The 21,959-nt window shown below is 36.3% G+C and overlaps 1 protein-coding gene across 6 annotated transcripts in view; it reads right to left on the bottom strand.

Moving 5' to 3' along the window:
• kaznb (kazrin, periplakin interacting protein b) overlaps positions 1-21,959 on the bottom strand; it is a 182,868-nt gene that overhangs the window by 116,445 nt on the left and 44,464 nt on the right. The window lies entirely within an intron of this gene.

The following is a 21,959-nucleotide window of genomic DNA, read 5'->3' as shown; positions in this document are numbered from 1 at the left end:
CAGCTATAGGCTTTAATTAAAATAGGTCATTAATCACATCCTGTCGCTTCCACCGGAAAATGGGAATCCTGCACCAACGCATCCTCATTCTTTGGGCCCATTCAATGATTTCCCTCTCAGTTTGACAGCTGACAGACTCGGTGCAGAATGGAGAGGTGGTTGAATCAATAGGAGAAACTGTGTGTGAATTACAGTATCAAGCTTGTTGCTGTCAATCCAATATAATGACATAGAGCAGACAGAGCAGCACACCTGTGGGGGTGGAGGTTGTGCTGACAATGATCTCATTATTTTATCTTTCTAGTTATGAAATCAACTGGAGGCTGTATACATGTAGGTCTGAATTACAATCTGATGTTGTGCCAAAACATTTTAAAAAATCTTTTCTTTTCTATTTCTATTTCTAGTTTAAAGGAGCAAAGCATCTGTCCTAATTCTTGATATAAATTGAGTGCAAATTTATCTTTTGTCCTCCCACTTGTCACTATGAATTCCTCCGGCTCAACTCCATTAGAAATAAATCTGCTCTGAATGCAAAATTTACACTAATAAATTAACAATGCAGCAAACGGCATGACTGAAAATCATGAAAAGGGATTAGTGAAATCCTGACCCTAAAATTGAAAATCTAGAAGAAGAAAAAAAACATTTTGTCAGTGAAATTATATAACTATGCATTATATTTTGTCAAATATATATAGGCTATGTTTTAAATGCCTATGAAAAGTAACATTTTAAACAATATCTCAATGAACACAAAAACAATTTCCAAAATGCTGACAAGACTAAGTTTTATATAACATCTGTTAAACTTATAACATGAAGGTAAGGTTAATAATATAACTTAGAGAACAAAATTTGCAGTTTTACTCAAATTAGGGGTCTGCAAAAATGAGTACACCCCAATGAAAGTCTCTGGAGCAAAGCTAAGTTTTAGACTACAAAAGTCTAATTTAAAGGTGCCCTAGAATGCTTTTTCACAAGATGTAATATAAGTCTAAGGTGTCCCCTGAATGTGTTTGTGAAGTTTCAGCTCAAAATACCCCATAGATTTTTTGTTATTCATTTTTTTAACTGCCTATTTTGGGGTATCATTAAATATGCACCGATTCAGTGTGCGTCCCCTTTAAATGCTCGCGCTCCCCAGCCCCAAGCTTGCGACTCTCTTATGAGCTAATATAACCCTCAAACTGGATCTTTACAAAATGTTCGTCATTCAGCATACATGATTATGTAAGTATGGTATTTATTTGGATGTTTACATTTGATTCTGAATGAGTTTGACAGTAGCTAGGCTGCAACTAACGGAGCTAGAGCTAACATTACACACTGTTGGAGAGATTTATAAAGAATGAAGTTGTGTTTATGAATTATACAGACTGCAAGTGTTTAATAATGAAAATAACGACATGACTCTGATCTCCGTGAATACAGTAATAAACGATGGCAACTTTATCCACATTTAACAGTACATTAGCAACATGCTAACAAAACATTTAGAAAGACAATTTACAAATATCACTAAAAATATCATGATATCATGGATCATGTCAGTTATTATTGCTCCATCTGCCATTTTTCGCTATTGTCCTTGCTTGCTAGCCTGGATGCCAGCCGAACTTAGCTCCGCCTACAACATTTTGAGGTTGGAGAGTTCGGTCTGGACTCGATCGGTAGAGGAGTAATTATGCCCGAACAGAAACTGTTCGGACCAATCACATTGTCAGGGCGATGATTGACAGATTATCACCAGAAACATAATCAGCCACGTCATCAAAGAGCGCTTGTGGAGTTTGATTGACAAGCGATCTAACCAATCAGAACGCCACATCCACTATTTTGTCCGACAAAGTAGTCAGGAGTTAGAAGATTAACATCGGTGGAGGTAAACTTGAAAAATTGTGCATATTGACGTCTTTCCGCGTTTGAAACAACATTCATTCTCATGTTCATTCATGTTTATTTGATGCTATAAATGGACTAGTAGGAAGAGATGATCGGTTAAGGAGCCTCTTGAGCTGAAGCGCTACAGAAATATGTCACGATCATGGTCACAACACATTAAAGACCCACAAAACGACAATTAAATTTTTCATTCGGGGGCACCTTTAACAAGAATTCCATCACAAGTGAGTCTAATTATTCATAACACAGGTGTCCAGCAGACAGTTGACTATAAAAGGGTGTTAAAACCCGTTCCCATTTCATGCTGTCAGCAATGGCACCACATGGAAGAGAAATGTCACAAGACCTGAGAAAGAAAATAATTTCTTACACCACAAAGGTAAAGGCTACAAAAAGATCATCACTCAGAATACTGTAGCAAATGTGGTACAATAATTTTAAAAAGATGGAACTGCAACCATCTCACAGAGACGTCCAGGTCATCCACGGAAGTTAACACCTCGACAGGAGCGTCTTCTGATGAGAAGGGTTAAAGAAAATCGGCATGCAAGTTCACTGCAGTTATCTAAAGAAGTGGAAAGCCAAACTGGGGTGACTATTTCCTGTGACACAATACGGCGTACACTGCATAGGAATGGCATGCATGGTACCATCCACAAAAGAAGCCCAGGCACAAAAACACCCTCCTAGAGTTTGCCAGGGCCCATGCTGACAAAGATGAAGACTACTGGGACTCTATACCCTAGAGTGATAAGACCAAGATAAATGTATTTGGAACTGATGGCTTCAAAACCGTATGGCGTCGCAAAGGTGAGGAATACAAAGAAAAGTGCATGGTGCCTACAGTGAAACATGGCGGTGGAAGTGTCCTTATGTGAGGCTGCATGAGTGCTGGTCATCGTGCACTTTTCCAACATGACAATGATCCTAAACACACATCTAAGGCCACTGTTGGATTTCTGAAGAAGCACGGGGTGAAAGTGATTCAGTGGCTGCTGATCTGAACCCAACTGAACACCTATAGGGAATTCTGAAGAGACAAGTTTAGCATCACTCTCCATCCAGCATCCAGTCACTAAAAGAGGTCATTCTTGAAGAATGGAAAAAGATAGATGTTGTAAAATGTCGCCAACTTGTTCATTCCATGCCTAGAAGACTTGGTGCTGTCATTAAAAATCATAGAGGCCATACAAAGTACTAGATGTAGCAGTTTTTTTTGTAGTAGTAGTCATTTTTGCATCAGGATAATTTGAGTGAAACTGATGTGTAAAATGTGTAATCTAAGTTATATTATTAACCTTACTTCTATGTTATAAGTTAAACAGATGTTATATTAAACTTAGTCTTGTTTATTGAGATATTGTTTAAAATGCTACTTTTCAAAGGGGGTGTACTCATTTACACTGAGCACTGTGTTCAATATATATTATATATATATATATATATATATATATATATATATATATATATATATATATATATATATATATATATATACACACACACACTATTATTATATGTGTGTGCATATATGAATGTATGTATGTATACATGCATGCATGGGAGACATTGGAGGTTGGGACAAGGGGGGGCTAATGTTTTAATTTTCCCCCCTTATTTTTCCCAATGTGAGCTGTCAGCTCCAGTCCACTACAATTTGGAGCGGTTAAGGACCAGGTTTACTTAATTTCCCGCATTTCGCGCACAGTTGAGCTCGCAAGCTTTTCAAAGAAACTCCTTTGCCCGTGAGCGCGAAAAGATGCGTTCGGTGCACCATCCATGATCATAAGAATTCAACTGCACGTGGCCACTGTTCAGAGAGTCAAAGCTAGTCCACAGTTTAGTAAACGTTTCTTGCTTGTGCCGACTGAAAACACAAAAGAAACCTCATGAGACAAGAGAAACTTGGATATTGCAGTACTGAACACTGAACGAGTCCATACATGTGGATTTGGATAAAACGGTTAATGCTTTGATGCCGTGCCTGAACGCCATTTATCCCTTCACAGTGGCGTGTAGCGGACAGGCACGCAGGGTTATTTACTTATTCTTATTTTTATCATGCTACTTTTCTTATTAAATCAATATTCCATTAAATCAATATTCCATTGCCCCGCAATATCAAAGCGCATCACCACATAACCGACGCGCTGTGAGGATAATAAAACATTACTTAGATAACTTACTCCTCAATTAAAGGGATAGTTCACCCAAAAATGAAAATTTGATGTTTATCTGCTTACCCCCAGGGCATCCAAGATGTAGATGACTTTTTTTCTTCAGTAGAACGCAAATTTCGTCTCTTAGGACATTAATGTGTCGTCACGAGCCGCAGGTTTTAATTTTGATTTGTCTAAGCAAGTTTTATTTACTGTTATAGTTGAAGTTCCCATCCACTGCTATTATTTGACTGACAGAGGGCAGCGGTTGCAGTTAAAAATCATAATGTGCGTTCGACTGAAGAAAAAAAGTCACCTACATCTTGGATGCACTGGGGGTAAGCAGATAAACATTAAATTTTCATTTTTGGTTGAACTATCCCTTTAAAAACAACTTGTTTAACATGAAATACTTCGATTCACAAAAAATACTTTTTTTTTTCTCACCATGGGCCATAAGAGAAATATTAAGAAAATAAATTAGATTCATCTCGCATTATCTCCAAGAGAATATGCGCTGTTAATGCAGCGACAGATGCCAAAAGCTCAGTCAGTTTTTACTTTAATTTTCTGTAGTGAATAATTGATTCGCGTTTGAGACTTCTTCACCCGCTTAAATTTCGTGCAAAGTTTGCACATTGTTTGTGTGATATCCACTAGTTATTCACAAATTGTCCACGTAATTTCCTGTGATAATAAAATTATGTGAATTATTAAATATATAAGTAAATAAACAACAAGCAAACTTAAAACTTGTTTGTTTAAAATTTCTGAAAATAATTTGCTGATGCAGGTACAAAAAGACATTTTGTACCTGTTGTTACAGCCGGCTCTTAGGCTGCAACAAATAGGAGACCGGACTCGCCAGTTTGTTGCAGAAACATTTATTTTACACAAGAAAAGCATAAATATAACATGGATAAAGAAGCGTTTTAGGGCCAGGCAGGACACTCAGCGTAACACAAGCCATCAAGCGCCATACTGGAACCAGACGATCATTCAACCATAAGCTCCCACACAACCGGTGTCAGTGGCATTTAACTCCGCATCCAACAAGTGTCATGTGTGTCGGCCACGCCCCCTCCAGACGGCACCTAAGAATCACACACCCAACAGACGCACAGCGTAGACTGGGATGTCACACTGCAAAAAATAAATAAATAAATAAAGAGTTTTTTTCTTGTCCCCCCAACTCGAGAGTCAAATGTCACCCATGTATGTATGTATGTATGGTAAAATGTATGCACAGCATTTATATAAAACTAAAATGTATACACAGAAAATGTGTAGACCGAAATGATGGCAGACCTGAGCCATCATTCCTTTTATTTTTTGTTTTATTCCTAGCGCTTTAATGTTTATCTTCAGACAGCATCAAGGTAAGCCTGGAATTGATTTCATTTCCTCTGAGACATTAGATTATTGGACAAAAGGTCAAGTTCAGTGAGATTACATAACCTAGTTGGAAAGTCAATAAGCTCAGAAACATTTGAAATGAATTCGTTTAAAGAAATATCATGCTTGTATAATCGGTGACCTTGGCATTTTACTTTTCCCCCATATTAATTATGCCCAGACACAGTGAGGTTAATTGACTTTGGGCTAACATGACTATCATAATATTTTCATTTAATAAGATGCGGTCTGGAGACAAGCCTCTCTGGCAGATATTAGCTTCATGTAATGTGCTATATAGTAAAAGGAACCCTGTGAAGGATTGTTGTGGCTAGATAACACAGGCCACATCACACAATACAGCATGGGCGGTGAGCTAATGCCATCTTTCACATTAACAATCACATGCTCTACTCAGAAAAAAAAAAAATTGTTTATCTGATTTTAACACCAGTGCAATTTCCAACTCTACATCTGCCTTGCAACATAGACCATCTGCATCAGAATATAAACAACTCAATTTATTCAACCAAATGTGACCATCCACCAGGGAAAGTGTAATTTAATAACACTAGGGTAAAAGATATCGGACACAAGGGGTATTTTGGCAAAATTGTTATGTTTGGCCTGTTGATTCAGAATATGGGGATTACTCTGCACTTTTCCTACAGTAAATGCTACAGTAAACAGGCTTGCCAAATGGATTTTTTCTGCTCCTGAATCAAGCTTTACAACAGTAAATGCTTTCAAGAGTTCCTAAAAAACTGTGTAATTACTTAGAGACTGCTGTATGTAAAAGACTTGTGGTTCTGTCACTGGAGCCAACAGCTTTCAGAACAGACAGTACGTTCAACCACAACTAAAGCCAATTATGGTTACAAAAAAAAACTAATGCCAAATAATAAAATGTTCAAGCTAAGGCTAACATTTCATTTGAATTGAAAATCTCCACGCGGTGCGGTACATGCTAACATGCATCAGCATAAAAAGATTAAATATATATATTTAACAATATTCTTAGTCCATTAATATTCCTTGTGGTTTTGTTTGTTTTGTGTAGCTTCTCTGCAAAGACATTTCATACACTTTAATTTACATAGATGGGTCCCCCGGGACAAATGTCACACCACCTGAAATGTGTGGCTGAAGGAGAAATTGTGTGTGAGACATTCGGTACCCCACAGGCTGAAAGAATAACAGCGAGGCTAACCGAAACAGTCATAACACATCCTGAAGTATGCAGCGGCTGGAAATAAAATTACCAAAGCATGCAAGCATGCACATACTGCTCACCCTATCAGCTCTAAAACGCTTTCCAGAGAATCAAGCTTGAAGGGATTTCATACCTGCTGCGATTGCCCATTACATTCCACCCGGCTCCCCCTTCCACCCACTATCACAGCAGGTGCAAGATTCTCCACTTGTAGGGAAACCAATGAGGGACCGTGGTTCGGAGGACAGGTTGTATTTTAAACTTTCACAATGGATTTGCCCACAAGCAACACGAAAGTTACAATGCCCTCTAACAAGACTGAAGATGTGATATCACTTATGAAATATTAATGAAATAGTCTTGATTATATGCATTAACAGGGTAAGCTGACTGCCGACCTCTTTTTAATGAGCTAGGACTGATGAGACAATTAAAAGATTGTGGTATTTTACTATATCATTAAGAGAGGCAAAACCACTGAGCACTGCACCAATTAAATCATATGCTCTGGCAGTTTTCTATGCACTACTGCTTTTTCGTCTACTGCATGTAATGGATGATGTTCTGTTAGTTCAGTTGTGTGTACCAAAAGGTTCCATTACCATAGTATCAGAACATTTACCATTTACCTTTTTTAAGTGCCTATTTCCATTTCAAATATATGCTGTTCTTTTTAACTTTTAACTCTATTTCTATTAAATAATCATAAAAAGAATTTATCACAGTTGTCACAAAAATACTAAGGAGCAGAATTGTTTTCAACATTGATAATACTAAGAAATGTTTTTTAAGCACCAAAACAGCATATCAGAATGATTTTTGAAGGATGATGTGAAGACTAGAGTAACGGCTGCTGAAAATTCAGTTATGCCATGACAATAATAATAAAATTTTGGTAACACTTTATTTTAATGTGTCCTTGTTACATGCTAGATGTATTTACTATAGTAATAACCATATATTAGGCATAATTATATGCAACTAACCCTAAACCAAACCCTAATCCTACCCTAACCCTAAAGTAAGTACATGTAATTAATTAATATTACTCAGTACTTATATGTATAATTACACAGTAATAGGGACACATTAAAATAAAGTGTAACCTAAATTTTAAATTATATTAAAACAGAAAGGAATTATTTTAAATTGTAATAATATTTCACAATAAAAGTGGTTACACCTAGAAAAATGGGCTTCTTTACACTTTATTCAAACTTTTTATTCAATATTTATTAAATACTTTATATGCAAGTTGTGCCTTTATATGCATTAGTTAGTGTAAAACTAATATACTTGTTCCATGTTTCAATCATATCACTTGTTACAATGTAGTGAAACGTACTGAATTTTTGGCCAAGTAGTCATACCAAGTTTGCACTCATTATTCTCAGCCTATAATTCAATAAATCACTATGTGACAGGGATTAACTATATTATTAAATGTTATTTTGTGGGTTTTAGTGAAAATGGCCAGATGGAAGCAGCTGTAACCAAGGAGCAACCAAGGAGGATATTGCTCATGTGCAGGATGTGAATGGTCACAATGTCCACAGAATTATTTCAAAATGTACTGTGAGACCACAACCATGCAGAATGTGAAGTGCCGTGGTGGGTCAAGGAAGACTAGTGAGCATTTTGACAGGAGAAGGAAAATCACCTGAACGTGAGACTACCTCAAAACAGCTTTTGAAGACCTGGATCATGAAACCTCCAACCTTCAATTTCATCTTAAACTGTAAGCTAACAGCTATAAGAGGCTGGATTGAGAGGTTGTGCGCTAGTAAAGTAACCATTCATTAGTTTTATCTACTGCAAAATACACCATGTATTTGACAAAGAAAATAAGGACTGGGGTGTGGAAGACTGGAGTTGTGTTCTGCAGTCCGACAAGTTAAAATTTAACAACCTATTGTAGCATTGGATGGTGTCCGATGTTTGTAGGAGACGAATTAAGTGATTTAATACCAAATTCATGCTTGCACCTTTAAGCACAGCATGGGAAACATAATGGTATTGGGGACGCGCGTCTGCAGCAGGTGTTGAAAAGATCTACAAAGTTGCTAGCACTTTGAAAATCGACCGATGCTTGGGAATAGAATGCCTGCTGAACACAATGTAGCCAAGTATGGAGGAACTGTTTGGGGATCAAATGTATATTTTTCAACATGATAACAATGCCAATCACACCGCCCCAGTCCCCTGACCTTAAACCCACTGGGAACCTTTGGGAAAATATAAACCTGAATTGTGGTAAGTCATGCAGGTGTTCCAGTGAAGCTAGACTTTGGGAAGATTTAAGGAGGAATGGAAAGAAGTTAAGCATGATATATGCGTAAAGTTTAATGAGCCATTACCCAGGAGAATGGGCAATTTTAATACCTTAACCAGGTTTTGTGTATTCCCAACATAACAATCATATTCTGATTGTTTAATAGAACCTGAAGTGTCATTAAAAGCAAATATTGTGCAAATATCCCCAGTCAGACATCACCTTTGGCCAATGGCCAGTACTGTATAGCACACATCCACAGTACTTTTTTGTAAGAGAGGGGTTAAATGGTTAAATCTCGCAGCTAAAAGAGTCAATAGTCATCTTGTTGAGAGTGTCAGCATCAGAGATGTTAATGCTGACCCTTACAGCTAGCAGCTTAGCAAAATCAGATAAAAACAAGACATCTGTCTCCCCTACATGTTGGTATATCATGCACATTCAGCAGCAGGGATAGGGCTCTAAAGTGTGACATAAGAGTAAAACCACATTTTAATATGTTTATTACATTTTAATATAAAATGCAAATAAAACTCTTTCTGGACCTGATGGAATGAGGTTATGCTAAACGGAACCAAGGTTTTCTCAAAAGACACACTCTCATATATAAAAAGATTCAATGCAATCAGACAAAGCCAAGTGCCGTTTGACAAACTCAGCAAGCAACTGATAGCCATTGAGGAAGCAGTTTTCACAAGAAAATTTTATCAATGTGAAGTCCTCCACGGAATCACTCTGAGATGAAGTGGCTCGCCACGCTTCGAGATGCCTCAGGCCAGCCGCTGCCTAAATGGGCGCCTTGAACAGATTGTGACTGGCAGAAATCAGTCGGCAGGGAACGTAATTCCGGCACCACTTCTCCTCAGGCACAAAAAAGAGAGACGACGTGCCGATTTTGAATTCCACAGAGGTTCACGGAAGACAACAGCTGCTTTGGTGAGGGATTTAAATTCAGATGTAGTCCTTGCCACCACTTTAAATTTAAAACACAGCTGGTAAAGAAATTCAGGATGAAGAGCATAGAAGGCACTTGACAAAAAGTCTAAAGAAGAGAGAAGGATCAGATGGAACCTAACAAGGGCTAGAACGAATAAACAATAGACTTGTATTGTTTGTCACCATTTCTGGGCAGAGATTACCAGCTGAGGGAAGAAGATGCCTCTCATAAATTATTCACAGTTTAAAATCTTCATGGATGCAACACCACAGGAACATTGTGGAGGAACAAACAGATGAAAAGCATTTGTCAAATGGCCAAAAATTGCTGAAGTCCATTATCTACAGCACACTAAAAGCAATTATAACAGAGACAGACTAGCTTTTAAATACAAAGTAGCCCAGAACTTAATAAGTCCATTCAATGCAACACATATGCATGTTTCTGAATATATACAGAAAGCATATCAGGATGTTCTTGGGTTAACACAGTCTTTGAGCTGGCCAAATGAAGTAATGTTAAAAGCACTGGAAGGTAATAATGGTTCTGATGTTCTTTAGCATTTCCAGCTCAGTAGGCATGGTTAAAGCATACTAAAAAATAGAGCCATTTTTGCAAGTCTCAGTGGAAATATCTATTTAACTGATGGAGCTGTCACAACTGCCACATGAAGTGTATCAAAATGTCATATATTCCACAGTACATACTTGATTATAGAGCGCCCAAGCCTCACTGCATTCAATCTGATATGAGTGTTCAACAGATTAATTGTTTCGAAGAGAGAAAAAAAAGTTATTGTTTGCAAAAATGTAGATAAGCCAAAAAAACCATCAAACCTTAATTGATAAGCAATGCTCACTTAATTACAGAAAACATAATAGGAACTGGGACATAGGAACAATGTCGAAATATATATATATATATATATATATATATATATATATATATATATATATATATATATATATATATATATATATATATATATATATATATTTTTTTTTTTTTTTTTTTTTTTTTTTTAATTAGGGATGCACCGATACCATTTTTTAAGGACCGAGTACGAGTACCGATATTTTTTTTCTGGTACTCGCCGATACCAATACCGATACATTTATTCATTTCTCTCTCTATTTTTTTTTTTGGTGATGTTGCAGTTTTCCAAGCACAGAGAGACTAATGAATGTAGGACAGCTTCTTTATTATATTCTAAAAAACTGTTTTAATTTAATTAACATTTTTGGTCACAATCCCCAAACTTCTAAATTATCTGTTTGATAATATTTTTAGTATTCTAAAATGGGAAATATGTCTATATATTATTTCGGTGATGCAGTCTATGACAAAATGTAACAAAATTCATATAGATTATTCCACTTTTTACACAAGCACAAGTTTGCAGAAAGATATTCTGACTCCCTGAAAATCAGAGTCAGTGATGGCCTCAGCTCTCTTTAGACTGCCACGACTGACAGAATTAGCAATAAAGGCAAGTCAGTCTATTTCTGGATCAGATAGACATTGGATGAAAGCCTTCCAATCATTTCCGTATATGGGCTGATCTCCAGATCTCTGCACTATTCCCACATTACGATGTAATTTGCTTTTTTACACTTCAAACAACGGTAGAATCCATACAGCCCCCTGGCAGCCCGTCTGTTTCACAGTAATGGCTGTGAACACCTGACATTTAATAAGGCGAAATCTGACCGCAAACAACACAGGTGTGCCGAATATCAAAGCACAGAAATGATTTCAACTACCTTTTATCTTAGTTGAAAATATGTCTCTAAAAGATTCCACACTTTTGTTATTTACCCTCTTGTTTTAATTGCCATGTCATGGTATTGGCCTCAAAATAACATTTATTTTTTTGTAATAATAGAGATAAAACACTTTATATATATATATATATATAACTAAATAATTACTTGGCTTAATCACCATGAATTGTGTCTATCTGTCTATTGTTAATTAAGAGTTTGTTTTAGGATAAATAACTTCACATTAATAAACTTTACCTGTTCTATACTTTATTTATTGAGACATTTTATTTTATGACTTAATGTATTACATTATCATTTGCAGCTGGGTCCATATGGCTCAATAGATTTGTTATTGTTGTTTCAGTTCTTTGCTCCCCTGCTGCCTTACATAAATCTCAAATGCATTAATTAAAATTAAATACAAGCAGTCTAAATTGTTTTTGTTTCCCCTCCAAATACCCTCAACTGAGCAATTGCTCTTATTTTTGATTCTGTGTTTCAATCTATTTGTTGTCCTACTGAACCCTTTATTCTGAAAATTCTTAAGAATTCACACGAGAGCTCTCAAAATCTACTGAGGTCTAGAAGAGTTAAGATGCAAAGAGAGCATGAGTGGGTCTTTATTTTACCGTTTCACACCAACCCACCAATGCTCTGTGATATCTATTTGCTTCTGTGCTTAAATATTGAGTCAGATTCACTATTTACTCTGTATGACTGACTATTTAGTAATAGTGTATTACAAATGTTTCATGGTTTCCACAAAAAAATTTCAAATGACCCAATCTTTTAAAGGTAGTATATAAGGTTTAAAAAAAATAAAGGGTACAGGTATATAAGTTTTAAAGGTGCCATAGAATCAAAAATTGAATTTACCTTGGCATAGTTGAATAACAAGAGTTCAGTGGAAAAAACATACATTGAGTTTCAAACACCATTGTTTGCTCCTTCTTATGTAAATCTCATTTGTTTAAAAGACCTCTGAAGGACAGGCGAATCTCAACATAACACCGACTGTTACGTAACAGTTGGGATCATTAATATATACTCCCCCAATATTTGCATATGTAAACATCCAAATAAATACTTTACTCACATGAATCGAAGCATGCATGCAACATGCATGACGAAAATTTTCTAAAGATCCATTTGAGGGTTATATTAGCTGTGTGAACTGTGTTTATGCACTTTTTTATAGTCGAGAGCTCAGGGGGGCGGGGAGCGCAAGATTTAAAGGGGACACAGCCTGAATTGGTGCATAGTTAATGATGCCCCAAAATAGGCAGTTAAAAAAATGAATTAAAAAAAAATATATGGGGTATTTTGAGCTGAAACTCCACAGACACATTCAGGAGACACCTTAGACTTTTATTACATCTTGTGAAAGAACGTTCTAGGGCACCTTTAAAACATGACAATGCTTATGTCTGGTAATTCTTGTCTGAGTCATTTTCTCACTTCTCTCAAGGGTTTTCATGAATGATTCTATTAAACAGTAAAGAGTACTGTATACATTACATGCTGAAGCCAAGAAACAGCCCAGCGGGTGCAACTCAAACCACACTGATCAATAGCGCAGCCTTTGAAACCATTTAATCATGACGCCTCCGCCTGCATTCACTCCACTCAACTTTGATTGGTCAATAAGTAATTAAAGATGCGATTCTGCCAAAAGTCTGCATTATAATGGAATAAACTAGCTCCAATCACATTTCCAGGCAGTTAGTGGCAAACCCATCATTTCTTATTTTGCGAAACACAAAAGTGAGATCATGCCTTTCATCATGTTATAAGATTGGTTTTTCTATGCTGTTTACATCCAGAGGGATTCTGGCCGGGGTTAATTTATATAGCCAGCTCGTCTGTCTATCCCCTCAATCTTGATTGTTATGCCACTCTTACCTCATCCAGACCCCTGACCTAGACCAAACTTGTCTGGAGATGAAGTTCAACAGTGGATAGGGGATAAAATATATGACATCATTATAATTAGTCCTCAGTTCCAATCAGGAAACATCATTGAGTGTAAAAGAGTCGGCAGTATGAGCTGTCATTGCCAGTCAACACTTCTGCATGCAAACAGGCCACGTTCTGTCGCATCACACACACACATTTACACAACCTATCAACATGCATTTGATTAATCCCTCCCCTCCAGCAAGCAACACATACATAATTCATCTGTGCAAATGACAAATGAAGCAATCAATTCCTGGAGCACGTTCAAAGAGAAACATTGGAAATTCTATCCAAATTAATTTTCTACCTATCACAATCTGCCCAACGATATTCAATATGCTAAAACTTCCTCTAGATGATCTTTCACAATAGAACTGAGGCCTCAGCAGCATGCAACAAATAAGCACAAAGAGACGACAAATTAGAGGAAAAGTGGGCACTGGATTACTAACAAATCTGATTTAAATATAGATCATAGATAATCAAGCCATATTACACAGAGGTTGCACGTAAAATAAAACTGTAAAATGAAAAGTTATTATCCCTGTAAAGCCTGACATATGAAATAATACATTCAAATACATTTAAAAATGTTTGCATGTGTGAAAAATTACCTCAATTTTATTCAGAGGCCCAATTTGATGCAGTTGCTGTGTCCAAAAGAAGAAGAAATTCTGACAGCTAGAGAATTTATAATAGTATAGCAGACTACTCATAAAATGCAAACAAATATCAGTTGTCACTCTATATATAATATGTCTTAGTAAGATGATATTTAAATAGTTTTATGATCAAAGCTCTGTATAGTTTAATTGTAGGGGGCAAAATATATAATTCAGTGCAATATAATGACTGAGACAAATAAAAAAAGCCTGATGTGATAATCAAGTAAATCTAAGTTGCTTCAGTCCAGTAAGTTTTCATCCTGAAATATTACTAAAATATAAAATGTATTCTTACATTTACTTTATATAATTCAGTAAAGATTTCACAGCAAAAGACACATGAACCACAACCTGAAGCTGGTATATATAGCTGGTAAATATACTAAAAGGCCTTTTACTTTCAAGAAAAAGGTATACACTATCAATCAGACAACAGAAGGCATGTAGTCAATTGTGTACAATAGGTTTTTTAACAAAATTGATCATGTTGATAATTTAGAGGCCTTTTGTATCAAATACGATACAGCAGGCATTATATGGTTAATGTTTAGCACATACAAAAGGCTCTAATTTTCTTGTGCACAGATGGAGGGAAGTGTCAAAAATCAGGCGTAATGTAATTGCAAGTGCTTGTGTAAAAAAAAAAAAAAACACTCCTGATTTCCTAAGAGGCTGTCAACATTGTTGATAAGTGCAATTAATGATGAAGAGCATGGCACACAAAAGCACTTCACCTGCACTGTGCCCTAATTTACTGAAAATTTTCCAGTGGCAAAAGGTTCTAGAGTGGATCCTGACCGAGTCATTTTGAAGTTCCTGAGGTCAAAACACAGCACGGCTTTCAAAAGAACAATTAGGCTTAGAGGGTTAGTTCATCCAAAAATGAAAATTCTGTCATCACTTACCCACCCTCATGTCGTTCCAAACCCATAAGAATTTCGTTCATCTTCAGCGCACACATATGTTATAGTAAACGGAAGCTCAGCAATTCTTGCTTGACATGCGAGACTCAATGAGGTTCATTCTCGAGTGCTACACAGCATGATTGAGATTCCGCAAGAACCAATGAGGTTTGTTCTCACGCACCAAGCAAGTACGGTTGAGCTTCTGTTTATGTACGCTGATCAATGTGTAGATGTAAATAAAAGCCTAAATTAAATCTGTTCATCTCATAAAGTGATTGTGTCTCTTCAGAAAAGTTGGACTAAACCACTGAATTCATATGAATTAGCTTTATGATCTTTTTATGAACTTTTTGAAGCATCGAAGTTGTAGTTGCATAGACTGTCAATGGAGGGACAGAAATCTCTCCGATTTCTTTAATTACAAAGAACTTCTTTTTGAGCAATGTTGCTGAGCAACGATGCTTGGGCACTTTCCCACTGAGAATGAGCAACAAATTTATATCTAGATTCGTTAGATTGGTCGTGGGCAATTTTTTGAGATCCTCCAATCAGAATGTTAGCAGCCGTTCACATGATTGGTTCGAAGATTTCAGAAAAAAATTCAAACAAGATGGCGGCCTCTCAGCGGTCTACAGACAAAGGTCTGTGAACTTATATCTTTTTACGCTAGTAAGTTGTCATGCGTCAACCCAAAACAGGGAATTTACCTCATATAATGCTTAAAATAGCAACAACTATCCAATGTAATGTGTGTAAACTGTTATTAAGCTATTTAACGTCTGTAGTAGTGTAGTCTGTAGGGCGTATGGCACATGAATGTAGCTTTTGACGCAATCGACGCAGGTTCGAATCCGCCTTTTGCCAAACTCGCTCTTCTCCCATTTCCTATTAAAAATCAGATCGGAAAAGCATTTATTTTTAATTAAAATTAAGAAAATATTTGAAAAGTTGAAATAAAGTGCCTAACAAGTGTTTATAATAAAGTATTTTTTGGGTTGGCAATAGATTTGCTCCTCTCTGATTAGTTGCTGCCAACTGTCCGTTGCCCTAATTAGTTGCCCTGTGTCTCATCAGGTTGCCCGTTGACGGCAACATTGCCCAGCAACATTGCCCAGCAACATTGCTCAAAAAGTTGCACCGTGTATCATCACCTTAAGGGTGAGCAAATGAGAGGATTTTCATTTCATTAACCCTTTAACGTGCACTGTATAAAGTTGAAATGCTCTTGAATGGAGGCTCAGGGACCATGATGCCCAAATTACCTGACAGTGGAGAAAGAGGTCTGACAACGAGCAATTTATTTTGGATGCAACTTAAAGGTACAATTTGTGATATTTTTTTCCGCTAGAGGTCGCTAGAAGCCTATTCAAAACAAAGGCGTAGTTTGATGACCCCAAGTTTTAGAGCGGAAATTTGGGACATGTGGTCTCCATCTCAACGGACGGTGCAAAAGAATAGGGATTGGAGTCTGGAAGAACTCATGTTCGTGGATGCGATTATTAACGTTACTGTAGTATGAAGCAGAGCAGGACCGAGGGTTGCGGGAGCTGAACGAGGAGCTGGAGCGATTGATCAACACACGCCTCACGAGCAGCGGGACTTTTATTATGACACAGCCGCCGGCGCCGCTTCCGCTTTTCCGGTCATGAGTTTACGGGAGCTGTCCTTGTCGACAGAACCAGCGGCAGATGGTAAACAGTAATTATGTTCCATAAATAAGTAACACAATCCACCATAAAACGTGCAAGAAGTAAATAAGGAACTGCTTGAAGCGAGCTAGTGGTTTGCTGGACGCTAGACACTACTTCCGCATTTGTCCACGGCACTGTTGTCATGTGGTTTCTACGTCAGTAAAGGCGGTAACAAAGGTAACTGCGTCATTGACAGGCGACTGCACTGCCCCGTGTCACTGTTTAGAATGGGAATTTTCTCATGATTTACAAGTAGTTGAAAACATTAGAGATATTGTTAGTAATAAACTGGACAAAATATATAACACTAGCTTAGTGGTTTTTGGATATTTTATTGCAAAAATTTTACATATTGTACCTTTAAGCGTTGTGCTGATGTTGACTGAAGTCCTTGGCACATTTTCCATCACGTATCTCCTTCCAGATATACTGGAAATGTGCCTGACTTCCAGCCACGATTATGAGCCTGTCAATATAGTCTTGCACAGGAGTGCTTGTCCATTATCGCCATGAATTGGGACTGTAATGTTGTTCAAGGGCAGCTCTGGCAGTTAATGCTCACTAGGCTCTGCAAAATGTGTGGAGAGCTTCCAAGATAACTCATAAATGGAAAAAAACGAAAAAAAAAAAAAAAAAAAACACTGGAAGGAAGCAAACTCTCAGTCAGGACTCATGTTGTCGCTGTTTTAGAGTCTTAACCTATAGTCTTGTGTATTTGTATGTAGCCAGCTAATCCCCTCAGGCAATAACTGGCACTGCTTGCGTAGTAAAAACAGCCAGATGGAAGTTTGTGACACTATATTCATCTGGGATTCCTCTTTAGCCCCAGACTCATATATAGGATCAACATAAGTAAGTACAAGGTTCTGAGCTCATGTTGTCAGAGCAATGAAATCATGCCTGATTATCTAAATACTATAGTGCATTTTACAAATAAAATGAGGGAACTGGTGCATTGATTGCCCTGAGTGATTTTTATCCTCTCAATAATCTCTGAAACTGCAGTTTCATTTCCCTGTCTGATAGTGAAGGATTACTAACATAAAGCTAAAGATGTGCAGATAATAATATTGTTTTTCTATAATGCAAATTTCTGCCACAAAATATTAATCAGATTCAACTTGGCACAAAATCCATAATGAAAGAAGCATAACCCCTCAACTCTCTCATCTTTCTTAGGGAAAGTCATTTTTGCCAGAGTGTGAAAATGCATGGCAGTGAAATAAACTTGCATTTTCATTTTCACATTCACATTCTATAATGGTTTCCATATCTGAGATTTAAAACTAGGGCTGCACAATTAATCTAAATAAAATTGAATTATGACAAAAATATGCAATACGAGTGCAATTTTCAAATATCAAAGGCTGTGACTAATTTTTCTTAAATACTCTTTTTTTATTAGAATATTTGTTTTTTAGTGAATATTAAAAATTATAATATCAATTATTATTATATACATATATTGATATATAGTAGTGGCCAAAAGTGATTTTTCCGGCCTAGAAAAATTTACTTCAGCCTTTTTAATTCAATTATTAAAAATTTGTTAAATATTTTGTATATTGCATAGTTGTGCTTGGAGTCAATTGTTATATTTGTGATAATGCAATGAAAAATTGTGCGGACGTAAATTTTGGCCAGGATGTCAAACAAAGAAATTATGAACATGCAAAAACAAGAGAGAACCAACAAAATATTAATAACTGATTATGTTGTAGTCAATGTATGCTTTTTCCTGTGAACTCTTTGTTTTTCTATGCATTTTTTGCATAGTAAAATAAAACCTATGGCTGTAGTTTACGCCTTTTTTACCACATAATTTTGTCAGATAAATACCCTAACCAATTTTAGTGTTTTGTTGTTCCCTCCTATTTAATATATTTAAAAACAAAAATATTTTTCTCATATTTTGATCCCCTCCAGACATCCCCTTTGGCCACTACTATATAATCACAACATTTTTGGCCTACAAACAAGCAAAGAAAACCTGAAGGCTTTTATTTTTAAATCGCATTTTAAATCGCAATCACAATTTTTATCAGAATAACTGCAATTCGATTTTTTCCCCAACATTTCCAGCACCTGTGCCCCAGTATCTATTCATAAATTCATGCTCATCCATCATAAAGTCTTGGTACTCCAGCTCTAAAAGCAAAAGCGACTTGGGGCTAACAATCTCTCTGCACAGTTGGCACGTAGCCGCCCACAATTGAAGACGCTGGCCTTTCGCTGAATTACTTTCTGCTTAATCAATGACACTGCGAGTAAGAAATATATTCTGAAAAATGGGGACGAGCCATGTTATCAATCAAACCTATCTGCGTTGTGTCTAATTGATTAGCCAAATACATCACTATGTCTCGTCAGCATGAACATTCATCATTTAACAAGGATGAGCGAGAGAGTTATGAGAAGATGCACAGGGAAAATCAACTGTAAAATCCACCAATCAAACTCAATGTAGCTGCCTAAGCAAGCGCCCAGCGGGTAACTTGTTCGGCACTTAGCAGATGTTTTTTTAACTTTAGCATTCACGGTTTCAAGCCAGAGTGGTGTTTCTATTGTGTATGTAAACAGCTCCGTTAGATGAGGAGGAAAGATTGCGATGTTCAGGAAAGAACTTTATAAAAAAGCCTCTGACAGGCATTGTGCTGCGGACAAACATTCCCTTGACATACATCCTGGAGATGGAAGTAGGAAACAATTAAGTGAATCAGCACAGAGAGACTAGTTTCCCTCAACAACAACAGTGAAACCAGGTAGTGGATACTTTTTATCCAACATCCTGAGGCACATAAAATATTTTGGTCCCAGACTACCCACACAAGCAAATGCTTCCTTTGATTATTCTTTTCACTGTTTTCCAGGTCGGAAAGAACGATGCCAATTAAATGCAGTATCTATTGTCAAAGAAGGATAGAGAGCTAATGATTTTTGAATGGTGCAGAGAAGAGGGGTGCACTAAATTATTTATGCGTCTCTTTCAATAAAGTGACATTCAGTTATTCAAATTACGACATTTAAAAATGCTTTGGTCCTTCTCGACATCGGCTCCTCTCGACCCTGTATGCGTGAACCACAATGTGACCCCAAAAGCACTGCCAAAACATCTTCAGCATTAAGCATAATGAATACAGATAAAGGAAGCACTTAAATAGATTACTTATAGGTGAAATGTGATTTTTGCACCTCTAGTGGCACAAAACAAAACTGCAGTCTGATGGTTTGAGAACAAAATTACACTTTACCTAAACATACATCAACCTACTGTAGCAGCCAGTTATGTCTTAAAGGGATAGTTCACCCAAAAATGAAATTATGATTTTTAGAGATCTTCGACTGATAAACAAATTGTTCATTTTGGGTGAACTATGCCTTTAAGACATACAGTACTGTAAAGAAAGATTTTTTAAATGTTTTTGTCTCTTATGCTCATTTATTTGATCAGAAATACATTAAAAACAGCAATATTGTTAAATATTAATACAATTTAAAATAGCCGTTTTCTATTTCAATATATTTTCAAATGCCATTTATTCCAGTGATGGCAAAGCTGAATTTTCAGCAGCCATTACTCCTGTCATCAGAAATCATTAAAATAAGCTGATTTCTTATAATTATCAATGTTAAAAATGGTTGTTCTGCTTAATATTTTGGTGGAAACCATGATACTTTTTCCTCAGGATTCTTTGATGAATTGAAATTTTAAAATAACAGCATTTATTTAAAGGGGTAGACATTTATTTACAAAGATTTCTGTCATTTTTGATTAATTTAATGCATCCTTGCAAAATAAAAGTATTAATTTCTTTACTGACCCTAAAATGGTAGTGCACATGCTTCCACTGAAGGAAAGAGCACACCAGCAGTTTGGTTCATAAGAGATGTTTGTGTCTCATTTGTGACTCAAAGGATGGAGGAATATCACTAGAAAAACTGCAGTCACGTGTTTTCCTCTGGGCATAAACCAGAGGTTTGAGTTGAAATCTTTCTATGATTGCAAATTATGTTTTTAGTGTGCCTGTGGACAGTGTCTGTCCAGACCGGGCCATTATTGGATCCAGTGGCGTGGATGTGTTGTCCTGACTTATTGAAGCTTGTGTGACATAGATGCAATCAGGAGGAGTTAAGTGTCATGCCACAAAGGTCTGCCTAAGGCTAAAGCTCCTTGATTAATGTGTTGAAATTTCTTCATGATGTCCCCATTGAAAATAATTAGGAATGAGTCATCACAAGCTCAACCGCTGATGTTCCCTCAGAGTCTCGTCTTCTCATGAATAACAATCATTTTTCAGCTCCTTTAGAAACAAGAAGGCTGCAGAGGCATCAGAAAGGTATTAATTGCTTAGTGTTAATTGATTTAGTTTTTATTTGAATTTCTGTTGTAAAATGCTTATTATGATCCTAAATACTTAATTAACCTATGATAAATGAAGATGATTATAATAGATAAATGTAACATTTAATATAGTCTCCCTGTCAGTTTATTAGTGTGAATTTTAATGGAATTGGCCACACAGGATGTTGAACTGGAATCTGAATCGAATGAGGAATGTACTGAATTCAAATACATTCATCAGGGAAACTGAGCAGGAATTTAATTAATTTGAATTATTATGCTGTTTTATTCCCCGACATGTACAGTAGAATACTTACAGTAGCTATTATTAACAGTATTACAGCATACTATAATGCTAAATAATGTTTCCCAATTGATTGGATATATTCTCTATAGTTTACTATTGTTAAAAAAAAATGAAATACATTATATAATCAATATTTTTATATTGTTTAAATCAACAGATGGGTATATAATCTAATTTAATACATTTTATAATGTATAATAGTGTATCTAATACATGCCAATGTTTTAAAATTTAAAATTAAACAGTGGAGTCAGTTAGCAAATTCTATTTACTTCCATAAATTTAAATTCAAATTACAATTCTGAGTCCTATTTGCTACCTTAAATCAAATTTGATTCAAATTCAGGAACTGCAATGGAATTTAAAAGACATTCTCAGTTCAATTCTAAATGACACTCAACCATGGTCGGAAATTAAGGGGTGCTTGGGGCAAAAATGCCACT

This window comes from Chanodichthys erythropterus, chromosome 6 (assembly GCF_024489055.1).
Source record: "Chanodichthys erythropterus isolate Z2021 chromosome 6, ASM2448905v1, whole genome shotgun sequence".
Taxonomy (NCBI): domain Eukaryota; kingdom Metazoa; phylum Chordata; class Actinopteri; order Cypriniformes; family Xenocyprididae; genus Chanodichthys; species Chanodichthys erythropterus.
This window is presented reverse-complemented; position numbering and strand designations above follow the sequence as displayed.